This window comes from Rattus norvegicus, chromosome 10, assembly GCF_036323735.1.
Source record: "Rattus norvegicus strain BN/NHsdMcwi chromosome 10, GRCr8, whole genome shotgun sequence".
Classification (NCBI taxonomy): Eukaryota; Metazoa; Chordata; class Mammalia; order Rodentia; family Muridae; genus Rattus; species Rattus norvegicus.
In genome coordinates this window covers 88038066-88060179 of record NC_086028.1, presented here as the reverse complement: position 1 = coordinate 88060179, position 22114 = coordinate 88038066, and the positions used below count along the sequence as shown (strand labels likewise).

At 46.5% G+C, this 22114-nt stretch overlaps 1 long non-coding RNA gene across 5 annotated transcripts; it reads right to left on the bottom strand.

Moving 5' to 3' along the window:
- Positions 1-7710: 7710 nt before the first annotated feature.
- Positions 7711-21614, bottom strand: LOC102550111 (uncharacterized). 5 transcript variants are annotated; one of them, XR_005490456.2, is made up of 4 exons: positions 19840-20176; positions 19097-19276; positions 17060-17238; positions 7711-8884 (listed from the first exon to the last, which is right to left on the bottom strand). It is a non-coding gene; the product is annotated as an uncharacterized LOC102550111 (long non-coding RNA). The 5 variants fall into 5 exon arrangements; XR_005490457.2 differs by lacking the exon at positions 17060-17238 and having other exon boundaries at positions 7711-7945; positions 8710-8884; positions 19840-20174; XR_005490453.2 differs by lacking the exons at positions 17060-17238; positions 19840-20176 and adding an exon at positions 20183-21614.
- Between the last annotated feature and the right edge of the window lie 500 nt (positions 21615-22114).

The following is a 22114-nucleotide window of genomic DNA, read 5'->3' as shown; positions in this document are numbered from 1 at the left end:
AGAGAAGAGGGTAGATGAACCTGGCCTCCCAGGATTAAAAAAAAAAAAAAAAAAAAAGAGGTTTTGTTGTTTCTTTTTTTTTTTTTTTTTTTTTGGTTTTTGTTGTTGTTGTTGTTGTTGTTGTTGCTTTTTTGACTAGATGAGTTATTGTAAAATTTCAGTCCCTCACACTTGTAATCTCAGTTGAAGTTGAGGCAGGGGAATTTACCAGACATTCCTGGCCAGCCTTAGCAGGCTTCAATATGAGAAGAAAAGAAAGAAAAGAAACAAACAGAAATATTCAAGTTCTTTACAACTCGAGAATGCTCTTTAATGGACTTTATTAAAGAGCTTCACAGCATAACCCTGGCTGATCTAAAACTCTATGTAAAGCAGAATGGCCTCGAACTCTCTAGATCTGCCTTCTTCTAGATGTACTGTGATTAAAGGCACGTGCCACCACCCTCAACTTCCTTACTGGAGTCTTGAGTAAGTTTTCTTTCTCCCTCTTTTTAAGAAGAACGTGTTCTGGGGCTTGAGAGAGGCTCAAAGGATGAGTGCGGACCTGGGCTGGATCCCCAGAACCCACCTAGGGACTCATGAACCTCTGTAACTCTAGCTCCAGGGCATCAGACACCCTCTCTGGCCTCCCTGGGTACTATGTAAATGTGATACACATACAGGCAAGCAAAACACCAGTACACATAAAATAAATAAAACATAGTCAATTTTTTTAAAAAAAAAAAAGCAAGATAGGTTTCTACACCTCACAGTCTAATACTTGGAACCTCAGGGTCTGGCATGACATTGAGAGCAAACCTCTGGTGTACGTTATATATCTTCGATTTCCATCCAGGACAAACATATTTCCAGACAAAGGGTAGTCTGACAGACAGTTATCCCTTGACCACTCTAAGTCAGAGGGATGGAGTTGGGAAGTGAAAATAGAGGACCTTTTTCACGAAGTCGGAGGATTTTTTCATTCCTTCAACCAGCTCTTCCCCAATCTCTCTCTCTCTCTCTCTCTCTCTCTCTCTCTCTCTCTCTCTCTTTCTCTCTCTCTCTCTCCCTCCCCTCCCCCCCCCCTTCCCTCTCTGCTGAGGCTCAGGCTCAGGGCCTGGAGAATGCCTTCCACATACTCAGGATTTCTGGCTTCAGAACATAATTGCTTGGGGGCTGAGAGGAAAACGCAGCGTCCTGGCGGTTCCTGGTGATCGGCTGCTCCTCATGCTGGTCTCAAATTCCGTTTACAGTGCAAACCACGCACAGAGTCACTCCAGGATGACAGAGTGGTTTGTAGGGCTGGTGAGATGGCTCAGTAGCTCAGAGCACTCTCTGCCAAGCCTGATGATTAGAGTTTGGTCTTCCGGACCCACAGAGAGGAAAAAGAGAACTGAATGCCACAGGTTGTTCTTGGACTTACACACATGCCCTCACATACAAAATAAATAGATATTATTTTTAAAACTTAAAAAGGGCCTGGGTAATGGTGGCTTATGACTTTAATCCCAGCACTTGGGTGGCAGAGGCAGCTGATTTCTATGAGTTTGAGGGTAGCCAGTGTGTGTGTGTGTGTGTGTGTGTGTGTGTGTGTGTGTGTGTGTGTATGTGTGTGTATGTGTGTGTGTGTACATATGTGTGTGTGTACGTGTGTGTGTGTGTGTGTGTGTGTGTGTGTGTGTGTGTGTATGGAGTTCCAAGACTATATACTGAAACAATGTCTCAAAAAAAATCTAAAAAGAGTATTTTTAAAATTGGGACTAGAGAGAAGGCTCAGCAATCAAGAGAACTGAGAACTAGCTGTTCTTATAAAAAGCCCAGATTTGATTCACAGCATCTACAAACAGCTCGCAAAACATCTATAACTCCAGTTCTGGGAGATCTGATGCCCTCTTCTGGTCTCCTTGGGTACCAGTCACAAGCATGGTACACAGGCATACATGTGAGCGAAATATCCGTACATATAAAAAACTTTTAAATTACTTTAAAAAATAAATTTCATAATCATAGCACCTTCCAAAATCAAAAGCTACATGAATTAAATATTCGCTTAAGTATCCTTGGAGATATTGAGTGTGTAATAAGCTGTATGTGTGCTCACCTAAATAGAAGGTACTGATCTGTGTTTATAAACAAAGAATTGATATCAAGTTTATATAGTAAGAACCAGAGCTGAAAATGTTTTTAAAGATTTATTTTGGGCTGGGAAGCACTGGCTGCTCTTCCAGAGGTCCTGAGTTCAATTCCCAGCACCCAAAATGGTAGCTCACAACCATCTGTAATGGGATCTGATGCCCTCTTCTGGTGTGTCTGAAGACAGCCACAGTGTATAAATAAATAAAGTCCGTCTTGGCTGGTCATGATGGCACCCACTTTTAGTCTCCGCACTTGGGAGGCAGAGGCAGGCAGATCTTTTTGAGGCCAGCCTGGTTTACACATAATGGGTTCCAGGGCATTGAGAGCAAATAGTGAGAGCCTGTCTCTTTTTTTTTTTTTTTTTTTTTTTCCGGAGATGGGGACCAAACCCAGGGCCTTGTACTTGCTAGGCAAGCGCTCTACCACTGAGCTGAATCCTCAACCCCGAGAGCCTGTCTCAAAGCAAGCAAACAAACCCAAAAACGAAAATTGGGCCTGCTTGGATGGAGATATATATATATGTATGTATGTATGTATGTATGTATGTATGTATGTATACTTGTTCATTTATTTTAAATGTGGTGCCAGAGTCTAGATTCAGGGTCTTAAATATTCTAGACAAGTGCTATACCACTAGACTATATTCCCAGCCCTGTTTTTAATACCTAAATATTAACATATAGAGATATATTTATTATTTTTTATTGGTTTTCACTTTTCTTTGTTTGGTTTTAGACAGGATCTTACTGTGTAGCACTGACTGGCCTGGAACTTCATATGTTGACCAGGTCCTCTGCCTCCTGAGTGGTAGAATTAAAAGGGCCACCGTGCCAAGCTATTTTGCTAAAAAAGATTCTTTATTTATATTTTATGTGTATGAGTATTGCGTGTATGTAAGTGTACATCATGCACGCCTGGAGCTCTCAGAGGCCAGAAAAGAATACCTGATCCCTTTGAACTGATTGTAAGCTACCATGTGGGTGCTGGGAACTGATCTCTGGTCCTCTTCTGAGAGCAGCAAGTATTCTTTTTTTTTTCTTTAAAGGTTTATTTATTTATTTATTTATTTATGTATCTATTTATTTTATGTATGTGAGTACACAGTCGCTGTCTTCAGACACACCGGTAGAGGGCATCGGATTCCATTACAGATGGTTGTGAGCCACCATGTGGTTGCTGGGAATTGAACTCAGGATCTCTGGAAGAGCAGCAGTCAGTGCTCTTTTTTTTTTTTTTTTTTTTTTTTTTTTTTTGGTTCTTTTTTTTCCGGAGCTGGGGACCGAACCCAGGGCCTTGCGCTTCCTAGGCAAGCGCTCTACCACTGAGCTAAATCCCCAACCCCCAGTCAGTGCTCTTAACCACTGAGCCATCTCTCCAGTCCTCTCTTTTGACTGTTGTTATTGTTGTTGTTGTTGCTGTTGTTGTTGTTGTTTGAGACAGGTTCTCATTCACTACGGTGCCCGGGAACTCACTCTATGACCAAGTAGCCCATAACCCTGTGCTTTGACCTCAGCTTCCTGAGCAGCGTGGACTTCAGGCCCGTGCCACTCCATGATTTTTCTTTTGCTTTGAGACAGGATCTCATGCTGCTCACTGTGGCCTCAAACTCACTCGCTACATAGTAAAGTAGGACCCCTGAGCCTCCTCCTTCTATCTCCCAAATCCTGGTATCACAGGCGTGTACCCACTCCGGGCTCTTAAAGCTGTAGTGTCGCTGCTTCCATGCCACAGCCCCTAATGCCTTAAGAACCCCGTGCATTTATTCACAAATATATGTACTAAGCACTAGGCCCGGCCAGCCCTGTTCCTGTGGAGCTTAGGTCTGATGGGAGGCAGAGTCCCTATTCAACACACAGTCACCAGGATAAACCCCAGAGGCTCAGCCCGATGGAGAGAAGGTCCCTGGGACTGTGAAGGCATAGTGGGGAGGGAATCTGGCTGAGTCAGGAGAGTGGGAGAAGTGGAGTTGGAATGAGTGGATGAGATAAGAAAGGCCAGAAGGGCTCAGCTCTGCAGGATCTCGGATGCAGAGAAATGAATTCACACGCTAGTGGGGAAATAGGGAGGCGTTCCAGAGCGTGATCAGCCAGTGCAGCAGCATGAGACCAAGTAGACGGATAGCAGGATAGACTGGATGTCCTGGCCCTGATAGAGCTCCGTGTGCATCTTGGGACGTGGGAGTGGCAAAGGAGGTTTTGAGTGAATACTTTGTCCACAGGTCAGGCCTGAGGGTCAGGACACACTGCAGAATCGAGCAAAGGAATAAGGTTACACCTGAGCACATGCCTATAATCCCAGCACATGGGAGGCAGAGGGTGAACTATCTCTGAGAGCTGGAGGCTACCCTGATCTGCAAAGTGAGTTTCAGGACTAATAATAAACAGAAATTTTTAAAAAAAAAAGAGAAAGAGGGCTGGGGATTTAGCTCAGTGGTAGAGCTCTTACCTAGGAAGCGCAAGGCCCTGGGTTCGGTCCCCAGCTCCAAAAAAAAGAACCAAAAAAAAAAAAAAAAAAAAAAAAAAAGAGAGAGAGAGAGAGAGAGAAAGAATTCTAAAACTCCAGATTGATGTTAGAAGGCCTGTGAGAATACAGTGTTTGGATTTCTGGAACTGACTGAGTTCAAAGCCTTCCAGGCCAGCTTAAAGGCTTTTGTGTCACACATAGCTAAGTGAACGACAGCCTACCTGTGGTATCCTACATACCATAAACATGCTCAAAAGACCGAGTAGCCAATGCACAACTAAGGAGCTGAGGGGTGCTGCCCAGGGCCCTCTCTCCCTCTCTACTCTTCCATACAAACAGCTGTCTAAGCGCTTATCTAGCCTGCCCCCTTAAGGCAGAACACCAGCTTCTTTGCAGAGAAGCCAGCTGTTCTTCTAAAGGACCTAGGTTCAATTCCCAGCACCCCCATGGCAGCTCGCAACTGTGTATAACTCTAGTTTCAGGGATCTGACCTTCACACAGACATACCCACCAATGCGCACGCGGGCACACACACACACACACACAGAGAGAGAGAGAGAGAGAGAGAGAGAGAGAGAGAGAGAGAGAGAGAGAGGAAAGAGATTGAGCTAGGCTGGTAGAGTGCTGGGCTAGCACGTGCAGAGGCCAGGGTTTAAGTCAGGAGTGATGCTTCATGCCTGTAAACCCAACACATCAGGAAGCTGAGGCAGGGAGATCAGTGAATCAGTGAGTCACCCTCAGCTACATGTGGAGTTTGAGGCTATCCTGGCTACATAAAACCCTGTCAAGGGACTGGCTGAGATGGATCCATGGTAGAGCTTTTCCAGAGGGCCTAGGTTTACTTCTCACAACCACCTCCAACTTTTCCAGGGCCTCTGACAGCCTGTTCTGGCCTCCACAGGCAGTCAGAATCCCATACACGTAAAATAAAATTAATTAAGTAGTTAAAAGACCCTGCCAAAAAAAAAAAAGGATTATAAAGACAGAACCCGCTCTAGAATAACCAAAGACCCAGGTTACAGGGCATCTGCTTCCTGTTCTCTCAGGTCCTCGGTGCCTGACACCCCAGCACGGCCAAACTCCAAGGCTGCTTAGCCCGTTGTCGTCATCTCTCCAGCACCTACCCCTATGTTTCTGGAAAGCAAAATGGGCTATAAAAGGATTAAACAGATATTACAGAGAATCTATTAATTAAGGGCTTTAATTAGTTCGGGCCCTCGCCTGAGCAGAAACAAGCGTGGGTGGCTCAGGGTAGACTAGGAAAAAGGAGGCTCAGGCGTCTATGCTGGGTTTTGGTGAGAGAAGTTCTTGGGCTGAGTCTACTTCTTGTATTGAAAAACTTAGGGACCGTGGTAATAAATACATCAAGCATTCTGACTCGCAGAACCTTCTAGAAACTATCACCAAGAGGACAGGAAAGGGGAAACCTGAATTGTAGATCCTAGATGTGGAAGAGCCCTGGGAGGAGTTTTTTGGATCCCCGCTGGGAAAGCTGGCTTTTCACTTTAGGCTCCCCCAATGTCACTTCTTTCCCATTTGGGGAGGGGCCATCTCTTAATTCACTCTGCTGCCTCTCCTTCTCTCCCTCCTTTCTCCCAGGATTTCTCCCCTTTGCCTCCAGGCAGGGGGTCACCTCGCCGCCCCCTCTCTTTCCTGTAACTTAAGCCGTTGTTGGGAGTTGGAGGCGCTGGGCGGGTTTGAGAGGAGGCCCCACTGCTTTTTCAGGGTGGAATTGAAACCATGGAGCTGAGCTTGTGGGGTAACACAGAGGGGGAGGGGAGAGAGAAATCAAAGCCGCGGCTGCAGCTCCATCTGGGAAGCCAACTTTGATTTACTAGCAAGGACCTGGCTCTCCCACCACCCCACCCTTCCCACTCCCCCTCCTTCCCTTCTCTGGGCTTTGCGGGGATAACTGGGGGGATGGGAACTGGCCTCTTTCCCCAGCCTGAAAACCACCTCTTGTTGTGGGAGGACCACAGCAGGAGCAGGCATGGGGAATCCTGCATGTCCTGCCCAGCTGCACACACTTCTTAAGGTGGTCCAGCATCCCTCCCAGGAACTGGGTAAGGTGTACAAGGTCCTCAGCCTAGGCGGTTTCAACCCTGTCTGACTGAGCCAAGTTTTGTCTCTGAGATCCGGAGTTGGGGGATGCTACAGCGGGGAGCTGTGGATATTTTCTGGTTATTTATCTATGGCCTATGGTCCCTCTAAATTGATGTTAAGACCCCAGATAAGAAGATATATGAGGACAGAAATGAAAACTACTCCTTTAGGTAAAGCGCTTACCATTCAAGCAGGAGGACCTGAGTTGGGATCCCCAGCACACATGTAAAACACCAGGTACAGCCCTGGGGGTGAAGAGGCACAGAGACTTCGGGGCTCCTTGCTGGCCACCCAGTCAAGCTGAATTTGTGAGCTCTGGGTTCACTGAGAGATCCTCTCTCAAAAAACTAATGTGCCTTGGTTTGATACTTAGGACCCTGAATGGTGAACAGAGAAAACTGACTCCTGTAAGTATCTTCTTCCTCTACCTATGCTCGTTCATACAAAATAAACTCTGTGTGTGTGTGGGGTGTGTGTGTGTGTGTGTGTGTGTGTGTGTGTGTGTGTGTGTGTGTTTCCTAATTAATTAATTTATCACAGGGTTTCCCTACATAACCCTGGCTGTTCTGGAACACACTATGTGGCCCAGGCTGGCCTCAAACTCAGAGATATTCATCTGTCTCTGTCTTCTGAGTGCTTGGACTAAGGGCATGTGCCACCATGCCCAGTGAATCTGTAATACTATTACAAAATTAATTTTGTGCCAAGCGATGATGGTGCACAGCTTTAATCCTAGCACTGGGGAAGGAGACGTAGGTAGATCTCTGTGAGTTCAAGGTTAGCCTGGTCTACAGAGCCAGTTCGGGGAAGCCAAGACTACACAAAGAAACTGTCTCAAAAAAATTAATTTTGTATTATTACTATTCAAAATAATTTTTAAATGTAATGTTTGATCTTTAAAATATTTGCATTACACTTATTTGTTCTTTTCGGGGGTGGGGCATACATTCTTGGGGAAGTGTGAACATGTCTACTCATTCTGTATAGGAACTGACAGTGGATGGAAGTACAGATATCACAAAGTCCAGCTTGGTAAGCCAATGAGTTTTATTGTGACTACATGCGGAGTATGGGTGGAGTAGCAGAAATCACTCAAAGATGGCTGCATCACCAAAAGCTTATCCCAGCATGGATGATGAGCACAGAACCTGGAAGCATAGTGCTCACTGCACAATTTTGCAGGCAGCTTAGACGGCTGGAGTCTCCTCCAGACAGCTCATCTGTTCTCAGTGTCTCTCTCAGAAGACTTTATCGTTTATATAACCTTGGAGAGATAAGAGCCTAGTGAATCTGGTCAGTTTCAGGGACTTCCTAATGCTTTTGAGTTGTTTACTTCCTTAGTTTTGAAGGGCTTCCCTGCAGGGTGGCATGTTTTCTCTAGGAGGAAATTGCTAAGTAACACCACAGCAGGCAGCAAGCCTGTGTAGGTCAGAGGACAACTTGCAGGAGTTTGTCTCTCCCTCCATGTGGTCTTCGGGATGGAATTCAGGATGTGATGTTTGACAGCAGATGCATTTGCCTGCTGAGCCCATAAAACTTTTTAAGTACATAAACGAGGGTAGAGAGCTATGGAGGAATGCCCTGCTGGTCCGCCTCTGGCTTTATTGTGCATGCATGCTGCATAGACACTGATTTGAAGAAGGCTCACTTCCGGACACTTACACACATACCCACCACGTAACACATGCACCAAAAATAGTTTTGTAGATTCTTTTTTTTTTGGTTCTTTTTTTTCCGGAGCTGGGGACCGAACCCAGGGCCTTGCGCTTCCTAGGTAAGCACTCTACCACTGAGCTAAATCCCCAGCCCCTTGTAGATTCTTCATGCTGAAGTTCAGTGTGAATTATGGAGGATGCTGCGTTCCAGTGGGAACACAAAGCTATTACCCTCTCTCCCCTCTCTTTCTCAGTCACTTCTCCCAACCCCCTACACCCTGTCTTCTCTCATCACAGCCTTAGCCCCCTAAAGGCTTTAGACACTCTCTAGCTCAGGCTCTACGGTGGATATAAAGTCTCAAAGAGGCCCAACCTTAGCATCAGGAGTAGAAAGAACAGTGAGTCCTAACATGAGGGGATGTTCATGTTAGCTTGTCTCTCCAGCTGGACCTTCTCAGGGGACATGATGGGAGGATCCAGCCCCAGATGCTTGGATTCCAGGCAGCATCTTCGTCTCGCCAGTATTTTTTGTAGGGTTCATCGTGTAACTTCCGGACAAATGAGAAGAAAGAACTAATTGAGCATGTGCTCACCACAAATCCCGACCATTCCTTTGAGTTTCATATATCCCAGACTGACCTCAAACTCATTATGTAGCCAAGGATGGTCTTGACCTTCTCATTCTCCTGCCTCTACTTCTCAAGTGCCACTGTGCCCAGGTCAAATAGAACTTTTTTTTAGAGCTCAGCTGCGCCATTAGAACTCCTAGTGTCTACATACATTAGAATTGAGGAAGGAGACTGGTGTCATTTCTTGGCCCTGCCTGCTGATCCAAACTTATACTCTCCAAATAACTCTGGTGCATGATCTGGACTTATCCGCTTCCCAGTCTATTCAGGGTGTTCACAGCCTGGTTACTCTCGACAGAGGCCCAGTTCAGCTCTGTTCTGTACTCACGCTCTCAGCAAGCATTGTGGTGGACAAGTGTCTATTCCAGGCTGCTCCAGGACTGCAGCTTCTGGAAGACAGAAGCATCATCCTCTGGCCTCTCTTGGAGTATGGGCTCCAGAATCCAAACATTATTGGAGGAAAGAGACAGAGACAATCTAGGCAGTCATGAGCCAGACCCAAGAGGCTGAATGCCTGGAGACCCTCGTCACCTAGACAAGCTCTCATGGCACCTTTTGCTGATGTTCAACAAGGTCACAGGCCACTGCTTGAAAATCTTCCCGTAGTTGTATTAGCTTATGACAAAATTCTGCTGCAAAAGCAGCCAGTTACCTTGTGCAACAGGAGAAGGTAAGTCAGCCTTCACAGTCTATCCCAATATTGTTTTTCTCTGCTTAACTAATTAATTAATTAATTAATTAATTAATTTTATCAAGACAGGGTTTCTTTGTCCTGGAACTCACTCCGTAGGCTAGGCTGGCTTCAAACGCAGAGACCCAACTACTTCTGTCTCCTGAGTGCTGGGATTAAAGGCGTGTGCTACTAAGTGTGGTGACATAATTTTCTTTGTTCTGTAACCATTTAGAAGCACAACCCTTCCTTGGACGTTATCTATTCTTGGACCCCTCCAGTTTCAAAATTCCTCTTTCACTTTCTAATAGAGAGTTTGGCCACCTGCTCTATTACTTCAGTTTGTGGGTTCTCTTTGTCACCCACAGGACATGGTCCTCGGGTCACAGACCATAGCTATAATAACCATTACAGCCTGGAGGCCTGTCTGGGACTCCACAGAACACCCACCAAATGCCCATTAGCAACTCAGAGCCAAAGGCTGCCCCTTGCTTCTTCTCCTTTGGGATGTATGCTTAAGAATGTGGTGTCCTGGGGTTGGAGATTTGGCTCAGTGGTAGAGCGCTTGCCTAGAAACCTCAAGGCCCTGGGTTCGGTCCCCAGCTCCGAAAAAAAAAAAAGAAAAAGAAAAAGAAAAAAAAATGTGGTGTCCTGACTCATGGCTCATGAGTAGGATATCCATGAGTAGGAGACCAATCTGGTCTACATAGTGAGTTTCAGGACAACAGGGGCTATATAGACAGACCCTGTCTAAAGAGAGAAAGAAAGAAAGAAAGAAAGAAAGAAAGAAAGAAAGAAAAGAAAGGGGGGGATAAAAAGAACAGAACAGAAGTTGGACCACTTTGACCTCCAGATCCTAAAGGAAAAGCAAACAAATAATTAAAGGATAGTGCTTGGGCTGGAGAGATGGCTCAGCGGTTAAGAGCACTGACTGCTTTTCCAGAGGTCCTGAGTTCAAATCCCAGCAACCACATGGTGGCTCACAACCATCTGTAATGAGATCTGATGCCCTCTTCTGGTGTGTCTGAAGACAGCTGCAGTGTACTCATATGCATAAAATAAATCTTTTTAAAAAAGGGGGGCGGGTTTGGGGATTTAGTTCAGTTGTAGAGTACTTGCCTAGCAAGTGCAAGGCCCTGGGTTTGGTCCTCAGCTCTGGGGAAAAAAGAAGGGGGAAAAAAAAAAAGGACAGTGTGACATCGCCCAGCCCAGAGAGAAGTATTAATTATCATACCATATTACAACACAACTTGTATTTCTAGGAGGAGGGAAATGGTCTGACCTTCCTTGTGTGCAAGATTTTTTTGCTTTGAGAGATAAACCTGATTCATATCAAAAATGCCACATGGGGGGCTGAAGAGATGGCCGGAGGAGCTCATCAGGTGAAAGTGCTTCTTATTATGCCGAGGACCTAGGTTTGGCTACCAGCACCCACACAGTGGCTCACAGTCAGTTCTAGGGAACCTGATGCCCTCTTTTGACCTCCAGCAGACATGCACATAGAACACATAGGTGCATGCAGATAAGATACTTATACACAGGGGTTGGGGATTTAGCTCAGTGGTAGAGCACTTGCCTAGGAACCACAAGGCCCTGGGTTCGGTCCCCAGCTCCGAAAGAAAAAAAAAAAGATACTTATACACATAAAATAAAATAAAATAAATCAAGCTGGAGAGATGGCTCAGCGGTTAAGAGCACTGACTGTTCTTCCAGAGGTCCTGAGTTCAATTCCCAGCAACCACATGGTGGCTCACACCATCTGTAATGGGATCTGATGCCCTCTTCTGGTGTTTCTGAAGACAGCTATAGTGTAATCATGTAAATAAGATAAATAAGCCTTCTTTTAAAAAGTTCAAAAAATAATATTTTAAGCTGCATGGAAGCTGGAAGAGATGTTGGATGGTAAGAAAACTTGCTGCTTTAGTAGAGGGCCAGCATGTCGTTCCCAGCACCCACATGGCAGCTCACAACTGAACTCCAGTTCCAGGGGATATGATACCCTCTTCTAGCCTCTCTGGGTACCAGGAACACACATGGTACACATGCACGCACATGCACACACATACATGCATACACGCACACACGCATGCACGCACAAATTAAACCTGATCTGAGTAAACTCCCAGAGTCTCCTGAGTAATTTCCTGGGAATTGGCCCGGCCCTGTGATTTGACATGAAAAGATGTACCAATGTTTAATGGAAACTTGACAACCACAGCAGACCACAGTTGGGAAACTGGGAATGGGAAGAGGCATCGAATGGATAAGGTAAATTCTGCAGGAGACTAACACTAATGGTTCAGGAAGGAAATGGTCTCCCTGCTGATGGCAGGCAGTCCCTGTGAGTGACCCCGAATGGGATTGTGTCATGGGGAGACTCAGACAAAAGCATTTCTTACTGAGCATCTTAGAAGGTTGAAAAGGAACCTGCACTAAACCCTTCCATTACCCCAAGCTCTCTCGTGTGCAAAGAACAGAGACTCCTACAGCCTTCCTAGAGCACCCAAAGAGGCCGTGATAAAAGATCACATCTCATCCTGCGTCAAAACAAGAATTCCTCCTGTTTTCTCCCCGCCCCCATTTTCTCTATTTGATATTTAAAGCCAGACCAGTAGTGGCACATGCCTGTAATTCCCAGCACTTGGGGAGGCAGAGGTAGGCATGTCTCTGGATCTCTGAGTTCCTGGCCAGCCTGGATTCCAGAACAAGTTCCAGGATAGCCAGGGATAGGAAGAAAACAAAAACAAAGATCGATTTGTTATTGTGTGTACATCTGTGTGCTTATATGAGTTCATGTGTACCATATACATGCAAGTGCCCATAGAGGGCAGAAGAGGGCGTCAGTGCCCCAGACACTGGAGTAACTGATGGTGAGCGTCCATGTGGGTGCTGGGAACAAGCCCAAGGCTGATTTGGGTAAGAGCTCCTAACTGCTGAGCCTTTTCTCTAGCCTCAAGGAACTCCCGATCTTGATATACCACCATTATACCTCAGGCTACCCTGGATATCAGGCAAGAGACCCTCTCGGACCTAATAACATCCTATAAGAATTTTGTTGTTAATTTTTTTTAAATATAAGATCTTTTATGTGTATGGGTATTTTGTCTGCAAGTGTATATGGGTACCAGGTGTGTGCAGTGCCCACAGAACCTGTCAGGCCCCCTGGGAATGGATTTATAGATGGTTATGAGCTACCATGTGGGTGTTAGATGTCATACTGATCCTCTGAAAGAACAGCCAATTCTCCTAAACTCCGAGCCATCTCTCCAGTCCCTTAAAAATTGCCATCAGTGGCCAGAAGGGAGCACTGGATCTATTGGAAATGGAGTTATGAAGTTATAAGAAATCATACATATAAGTGCTAGGAATTGAAGCCTGGTCCTTCAGAAGAGCAGCAAATGCCCCTATCAGCTGAACTGTCTTTCCAACCCCTATGCTCGTCAATTTTCTCAATAGTGTCACCTGTTTAGTCTATAACCAAGGCCAGGAGGAAGCCAAGGAGAGTCATGAAACAAAAGGAATACTGCCTTGTTAGCATCCTCCCTCCAAGCCAGAGTGCTGTCAGGACAAGTGTCTCCAATTGGACAATGCTCTGAGTGTTGAAGGAAGAGCTTTCAGAAGGGAATCCCTGTGATAGTTTGTATGTGCTTGGCCCAGGGAGAGGCACTATCAGGAGGCATGGCCTTGTCAGAGTAGGTGTGGCCTTGTCTGAGTGGGTGTGGTCTTGTTGGAGTGGGCGTGTCCTTGTGGGCATGGGCTTTAAGACCCTTTTCCTAGCTGCCTGGTACTCAGTTGTCCCCTAGTAGCCTTCAGATGAAGATGTAGAACTCTCAGCTCCTCCTGCACCGTGCCTGCCTGGGTGCTGCCATGCTCCAGCCTTGATGATAATGGACTGAACCTCTGAACCTGTAACCCAGCCCCAATTAAATGTCCTTATAAGAGTTGCCTTGGTCATGGCGTCTGTTCACAGCAGTAAAGTCCTAGCTGACACAGTGCCCAAACGGAAAGCAAGGCTTTCTACCTGTACTTCATCGTAATTCTCCACAGAACCACTGGAGAGCAGGCTGTCCCCAGAGGCAAAGGTTCAGGGGGACAGAATCTAAGCCTGCCCTGGTCTAACAAGAATAAGACCGAAGGGCCTAGGGTATCCTTTCCACCTCAGACCCAACACCAAACGTCTTTCTGTAAATACAGGGTGTCAGACAGTGGAGGGATGAGACAAATTTCTTACTTAGTAGGTAGTGATGCTTCTCAGTCATCCACTCTCATCCTGGTCCTCCCTCATCCAGTAGCGCCACTGTGGTGAGCGTTTCTAGAAAGCCCATGATATTTTATCTGCTTTCTCAGTTTCAACTAGGAACGTGTCCTTCTTCCCCATACCTTCCTGAGAGTGCCTGGGAGCACTCTCCTAGGGATCACCATTCGTGGGATCACCATTCGTGGGACCACCATTCTTATGCCCCTGGGATAGGACCTCATTCTCCACTTAATGGAAACTAAACTCCATCCTAGGGTACGGGTTATCCACGGGGGCAGATCGGAAAGGCAGTTACAGCCTCACCTATTAAAATCCACCGAGGAGGCTCTCTGCCAGTTACTTCCTGATGCTGTGAGGAAATACAGGAGTTTATTTCATGTTACGGTTCCTGAGCCATGAAGTCCAACCTGGCAAGGAAGGCCTGGCAACAGTTAGGGAAAACAGGGCAGGAGCAGGAAACGGGCAAGAGATTGAACAGGAAGCGGAAAGAGGTTATAAACCCTCAAACCTACCAAGTAACTTACTTCCTCCAACAAGGCTCCACCTACTAAAAGTTCCATAGCCTTCTCCAACAGTACAACCAGCTGGGGATAGATTAATCAGATACACGGGCCTATGAGGGACACTTTCCATGCAAAACCGTTTCCCTTGTTTGGTAGGTTGGCTGGCTGGTTGGTTTTTAGAGACAGGGTTTCTCGGTGTAGCCCTGGCTGTCCTGGAACTCACTCTGCAGATGAGGCTGGTCTCAAACTCAAGAGATCCTCTTGCCTCTGCCTCCTGAGTGCTGAGATCAAAGGCACGAGACCAACACCCGGTGTTTGTTTGTTACTGGGTTGTTGTTTTTTTGTTGTTGTTTTCTTGTGACAGGGTTTCACTCTGTAACTGCGACAGTCCTGGCTGGCCTTGAAATCTGGCTGCCTCTGCTAACAGTTTCCTTTTTATTTCCCTACTAATGACAGTAACCTTTCAACCAGACACAGCAGGGCTTCACCAAACATCACAGCTAATGAAAAACAACAGCTAATGCTCCTAATCCTGAAATTCAAAATCCAATAGAGAGTGGAGACTACTCCAAGGCTTCAGATTTATTAATAAAGGTGGAATCCACTTCACCCCTTCAGCCCCGACTTACACACTCTCGGAGCCCAGACCCCAAAGGACCCCAGAAGGGTTTATTGCACTAGACTTACAGGATTCTCTTTTCTGTAAACCCTTACATTCTGAGTCCCAGTACCTATTTGTCATTGAGGACTCGACCCCACCCCTACCACCCCCCATCCCCGTACCCAGCTGGCGTGAATGATCCTGCCTCTGGGATCCAAGGACAGTTCCCACCTCTTGGGCCAGACCTTATCTAGGGTCCCCCAATATGTGAATGATCCTTTGTATCCCTACAGAGGATTCCCAGGAAGGAACTGAGTTAGTCCTCATCTGACAGGGGGCTATAAGGTTTCTAAAATAAAGTTCAGTTGTGCTAACTGTCAACCAATTACTTAGACCTCCACATGTGATAAGTGCGCACACACACACACACACACACACACACACACACACACAGAGAGAGAGAGAAAGAGATGCAATCACACAAAATAACTAAATAAATAAAATAATTGCTAAAGGGAAGGGGATTCAGCGAGGACTGGGTATCATCTGGTTCTTCTTTTCCATTACAAAAATAAAATAATAATAAAATAAATTTAACAACTTAGGGGGTTTTTAGGGGGAATTACAAGATTCTTCAGGCTCTAAATTCCAGTGTATGGGGAATTTGCCCAGCTATAAAAGAAACCAGCCAATAAAAGAAACCCAGGCAAGAAAAACACAAACCCTCATCAGGGGGCCAGAGGGACTTAAGGCCTTCATAAGTAGGTGTTTCTTGGAGCCCCAGCTTTGAGATTCCTAACTGGGAACGACTTGCATCTCTATGTAACTGAAAGGAAAGAAATGGCTTTGTGGGTTTTCCCTCAACATCCTATCTTAGCTGAGAGGTAGGTCCCATGGAGAAAGCTAGCACCAGACCTGAGGCTGCTCTGCTAATTCCAGAGGCAGCTAAATTGACCTTGGGAAAGGGCTGGAATATACTATCATCGCACCACATAGACGAGCTGTTGAAATCCAAAGGGAGGCGCCAGTTAAGTCATAACGGACTCCTGAAACATCGGGGCTTTACTCTTGGAAGGCTCAGCTGTTCAAATAAAAATCTGCTCCTTCCTTAACCCTGTTACCTTCCTCTCAGAGGAAGGTAAGTCCATACATGGATCGGCAGTGAAAGAGTATTTGTTGCTCTTGCAGAGGACCTCGATGCAGTGCCCAGCGCCCAGCACCCACGTGCTGGATCACAACTGTCTGTAACTCTGGTCCCAGGATAGCCGATGCCCTTTTCTGACCTCCACAAGCAACAGGCACTCAGGGCATTTTGTATACATTTTGTATATATGCAGGCAAAACTGTCACACACATAAAATGATAAATAACCCTATAAGAGAGAAAGAAAGAAAGAAAGAAAGAAAGAGAGAGAGAGGAAGGAAGGAAGGAAGGAAGGAAGGAAGGAAGGAAGGAAAGAAGAAAGAAAGGACAAGCCAGGTGGTGGTGACATATGCCTTTCTTTAACCCCAGCACTCGGGAGGCAAAGGCAGGTGGACCTCTGAGTCTGAGGCCAGCCTGGTCTACAGAATAAGTTCCAGAGTTCCAGAACAGCCAGGGCTACACAGAGGAACCCTGTTTCAACAACAACAAAGACAAACAAACAAAAAGTAAGTAAATAAATAGATAATAAAATTTAAAAGAGACAGACAGACACACACACACAGAGAAAGAGAGACAGACAGAGAGAGACAGACAGAGAGAAATGCAATCACACAAAATAACTAAATGCAAAAAATAAATAAATAAATAAATAAAACTAGAAATTCAAGGTCCCAAACATAACCGTGAACAAACAATGCTCACCAGAAAAGTCTTAAAGATGCTCCCTGGCATGGGATCTTCCTTGGGAGTTTCGTGATGAATGAAGGATTCCCTGAGCCAGATAACCTATAATAACCCTTACTGACACCTCCAAGGTGAGGCCTTCCCTCTAGGGATTAAGGCTCAGTTGGCTGAACTGAGAGCCACAATTAGAACTCTGGGACTAAGTCACCATAAGAGACTTAGAGTCCACACTCACTCCCAGGAAGCAGTATGAGTCCTCGGTGTCCGTGTAGAAAGCATGAAAGCTGTAGGCAGCCCGTAAGTACCAGGAAACAGACGTGCTGCTTTCTGCCATACTTCCAGCCGAGGGGGTGACAGTCATCCTTTGTAGAGGACATCAAAGGGAACAGGTGAGGGCTCTGAAGGGAACAGAGGCTGACAGGACAGCCACGGATGTGGCATCAGTTCATGACCATGGCCTCTCTCTCATGGCTTCCCTCCAAAAATGAGAGCAACTGGGAACCCCAAAGGTTGGAGTTGGGGAGTGGCTTCTTTAGGAATCCCAGCTCTTCTTCCTTTTCCCATGGCTTTGTAGGAATCCCTTGGGTTTCATAACTCACTCACTCCAAAAAAAATAAAAAGGCGGGGTTGGGGATTTAGCTCAGTGGTAGAGCGCTTGCCTAGGAAGCGCAAGGCCCTGGGTTCGGTCCCCAGCTCCGAAAAAAAAGAACCAAAAAAATAAATAAATAAATAAATAAATAAATAAATAAATAAATAAATAAAAAATAAAAATAAAAAGGCTGTGAATGGCACCACTATCATATTAGCTTCATTCTAGAGATTGCTTCTTCCTGCCACAGATAGATGGGAGAATGTACTTATCTAACGTGTATAGGTGTTTCGTCTGTGTACCATGTGTATGCAATTCCAGGAGCGGCCAGAAGAGGGCATCGGATCCCCTGGGACTAGAGTTATTGATAGTTGTGAACTACCACGTGGGTGCTGGGAATCAAACCCCGGTGCTCTTAACCACAGAGCCAAATCTCCAGCTCCAGATAGGAAAATTTAAGGACCTTCCAATAAGCTTTTCTTCCGGGCAAGGATGGACGCGTACAGTTTCCAAAAAGACTATTTGTATTACAGAAATCATCAACCCCATAGTGATGGTGACATACAAATGAGTAATTTGTATTTTGGCTGTATTTTGGCTCAGCTCTCCAAAATACAAAAGACAAGATTCACCACCAGCATGCCCTAAAGTCGGGACATCTAATTCCTCTTAGTGTGGGTAAACACCTTTCCCTGTAGGATAAACAGAGATGGTCTCTGAGGTAGTTTTTAGGTTTTGGGTTTTTTTTTTTTTTTAGATTATTTTATTTTATTATGTGTGTGTGGGGGTGCCTGCACCTATGTCTGTGTTTTATATACGTGCAGTGCCCATAGAGGCCAAAAGAGGCCATTTGACCCCTGGAACTGGAGTTACAGACAGTTGTGAGCTGCCAGGTAGGTGCTGGGAACTAAACCTGAGTCCCCTGGGAGAACAACCAGTATTGTTCCTGAGCCAACTCTCCAGCCCTTGACCTAGAACTCTTGAGTAGACAGAGATCCTCCTGTCTCTGCCTCCCAAGTGCTGGGATTAAAGTGGTACACCCACTAGGCTCAGGCCATGGCACAGACCAAGACTTAGTTCATAAAATTATCCAGAAATGTGGACTGCTTAGAAAACATTCAAAGTAATAATGGGTGCCCGCTGACAGAAGGCCTCACTGACAGAAGATGTGTCAAATGCCCTAGAAACTCATCTGAATCTCTGTGGTGTCTGGAGGGAAAAACAGAAGGAAGGACTAGATTCTTTAAATTTAAATCAATCATCACTCGATCAATTGAAGGATGCTGTCTCAAGAAACTGGCCCCCTGAATTTCTTCCCCCCTGAACTTCTCTTTTCTCCTTGACCCTGGTCTGAATTAGAAATGTTCCTTAATACCCAGCTCTCAGACCCTACAGGATCCTATATAGAAGTCCCTTCCTTAGTAAAGACTTCTCTTTAAACCAGTAATTTATGTGCGGGGTTGTGGTGACTCCTGCCTTTGATCCCAGCACTCAGAAGTCAGGCTGGTCTACAGATTCAGTTCCTGGACAGCCAGGGCTTCACAGAGAAACCCATGTTGGGGAGTGCGGGGGGGAGGGGGGAGACAACAACAACAACAACAACAACAACAACGAAAAACAAAATAAAAAAACCCTGTCTAAACCCCCATCCCCACACATATACAAATGATTTTTTTTTCTTACCTGCCAGCTTCACTACCCTGCAACTCCAATGGAGTCTTCACAGCCTCTCCAAGTCCCTCAATGCCCCCAGGCTCCCTCTTCAGACTCCTGAAGCTCAACAACTGAGCCTAAACTCAATGGCCAACGTGGTCCTTCCTGGCATAGGTCACTCAGTGACAAAAGGCGACATTAATCTTCTTCCTCAAAGGGTTGAGAAGGTCAGACAAAGTGGTCACTTCATTTGATGGACACCCAACCCTTGCCGGCAATGTTTGTTTTCCCTCCACTGCCTGGGTCAGGAAGAAACCCTGAGAGGGGTGTTTCCCAGGGAGAGGTGCAGGTACAGGGATTTCTAAACCCTGAAGTCACTGGGAAGGGAGGCTTGGGGGTTTCAGGTTGCCTTCCCCCAGGGTAAGGTCACCCCAGATAACCCTTGAGAAATTCTTTGGTCTAGGGGTTGCAGGATAGAATAACAAATCCATTGCTGGGTTAAAGTAAAACTTTGCAGACTTCAGTTGGGGGGGGGGGGGACTGGTGGCTTCTTTGAAGCTGAGGCTGAACCAGCAACACTCTCCAGGCAATTCCTCCTTACTCAGTCTCTATCTAAATGCTCTCCCTACCGTGCCCAGGAGAAAGAGGAACTCGAAAAGATGCAAGGAATTCAGCCATGACTACAGCCCCCATGTTGGGAGGGGCCTGGAAGTGAAGGCTGCTGGGGAACGAAGGGCTGCAGTCAGTACATGCAGGTCCTAGGGTCCTCTTACTTGTGGTTGGGGGTCAGCTGCAGAGAATGAACCCCCCTCTTCCCCCCACAGCTGGTGCACCAAGGATCCTCCTCCCAATCCCAGTCCTTCCTTTCGAGAGCCTGCTGAGTCTGGAATGAGAGGAATCTGAACTACAAACAGACCTCTTGGCGGCATCCCCAACTTTTCTCCAGCCACTCCTAGGCTGCAGACTTCCAGGCCAGGCTAAAAGGGACCTAGGTGGGAAGACCCCACACAGAGACACTGGAGAAACAGGGGTGCAGAAGTAAGCCGAGGATAGAGAGGCCGTACAAGCTGTAAGGGGTCGGGTCTCACTCTGAGATCCAATCACCCAGTAACTCACAACCTAGTCCAGGCAAGGCCTCTCTAATTCTTGGCAATCCTCCTGTCTCGGCTTGCGTTCTAGATGTGAGCTGGTACTTCCAGCTTGGAAAAAAAAAAAAAAAAAAAAAAAGATCGTATTTTCCAAACCAAAAATTAAAACCATTACAAGTCGACGTGCTGGAGTCATGGGACTGGGGATTTGAAGCCACGCCCACTCAAGAATGATTCAAGCTGTCAAATCTTCAATACCAGGGTTGACGAGCAATTAGTAATACATTCTAGAAAGAAAGGGCCCGTGCCCCAGCCCTTGCCACCCCTCAGCTTGGCTCTTTTCTCCCAAGGGCTGGGCTCTCCTGGTGCTATCTGGGCTGCATCACAGCCTGAGAATGCCCTGGAAAATCTGGAAGCATCAGGGAAAGTGAAGAGTGGTCTTTTAAGAAGATATGGCACAGAGCCGAGGCCACTATTGACGGCCACACTTCCCCCAGACCCCAGCATCCTGCCCTCCGTCTCTGTAGCTTCCTCTCTACACCACCTGAACCGTGTAGAACTTTGCTGTGTGACTTAGCCAGGGCTCTCCGTGCCACAAGACGCCCAGGCAACGTAGTAGAAGGGTGACCCTGGGGAGAGGAGAGGGGCAGCCAGCCAGCCAGGAGCGGGAAGCTGTTTGAGGCAAGATGACCTCTTTTCTAAGGGCAGCTCTCTCCAGCTTGTACAACATAGCTCCTGCCAAGGGTGATATAGAAAGGCTCAGAGCCCACAGCAGGCTGGGGAAGGCCATTGAAAAGGGAGCTTAAGGGCTTCCTGCTGGGTGAGATGGATTAGGGGCCAGTGGGGAGTGAGTCCAGCAGGGAGAAAGGCACTGGCCAGATGCCAGAGCCCCTTGGCCAAAGACACTCTGAGACCAAGAATCTCTGGGTATCTGGCAGGCTGGAAGTCCACATCTTCCACCTGGCTGAGGGGCCTAGACAGAGTGACATATGGTGACGAGGAGACTGACCGAAGAGCACCAAAACTGAGGAAGGGAAAGGAGCTGCTTGAGTGAAGTGGATATCTCACAGGAAAATAAACAACCTCTCCTGTGATTTCACCCCATCTCCCTGAGCCCTTGAACCACGTCTGTTCTTCAGGGCTGGTTCACTGTTGGACTCTGTCTCTCTAGTCTGCAGGATGGGAGCGCTAGGCCACACTGGGAGCAGGATAAGTAGTGAATCTTGGTTTGTATGATTTTGCTTCAAGACTGGGTTTCTCTTCGTAGACTAGGCTGGCCTGAAACTCGCTATGTAGACCAGGTAGGCTTTGAATTCACAAAGCTTCCCAGAGATCCTCCTAAAGCTGGACTTAAAAGTATGACTTAGGGGTTGGGGATTTAGCTCAGTGGTAGAGTGCTTGCCTAGCAAGCACAAGGCCCTGGGTTTGGTCCCCAGCTCCGAAAAAAAGAAAAAAAAAAAGTATGACTTAAAGGTACACTTCCCCATACCTGGTTATATGTGGTGCTGGAGATCAAACGTGGGGCTGTGTGAATGCTAGGCATACACTGATAGACAGCTCTACGGGCAACCTGTGGGCGAGGATATACCTTTCTATCTCCACAAGAGCCTCGATAGGTAGCCCTGCCTAGTCCGGAACTCATGCAGACCAGGCAGGCCTTGAACTCACTGAGATACTTCTGTCTCTACCTCCTGAGTTCTGGATTACGACAGCCAATATCTCAAAAGTGCATGGTGTAGGCCTCTAACAGGCAGACCAAAGCAATAGAATCACAAGTTAGGGGGTTGGGGATTTGGCTCGGTGGTAGAGCGCTTGCCTAGGAAGCGCAAGGTCCTGGGTTCGATGCCCAGCCCCGAAAAAGAGAAAAAAAATAATCACGAGTTAGAGGCTACATAGTGAGAACCTATCACTCAGAACAAAAACCAAACCATCAATCATATTGAAGGCTATATGGTCCCAG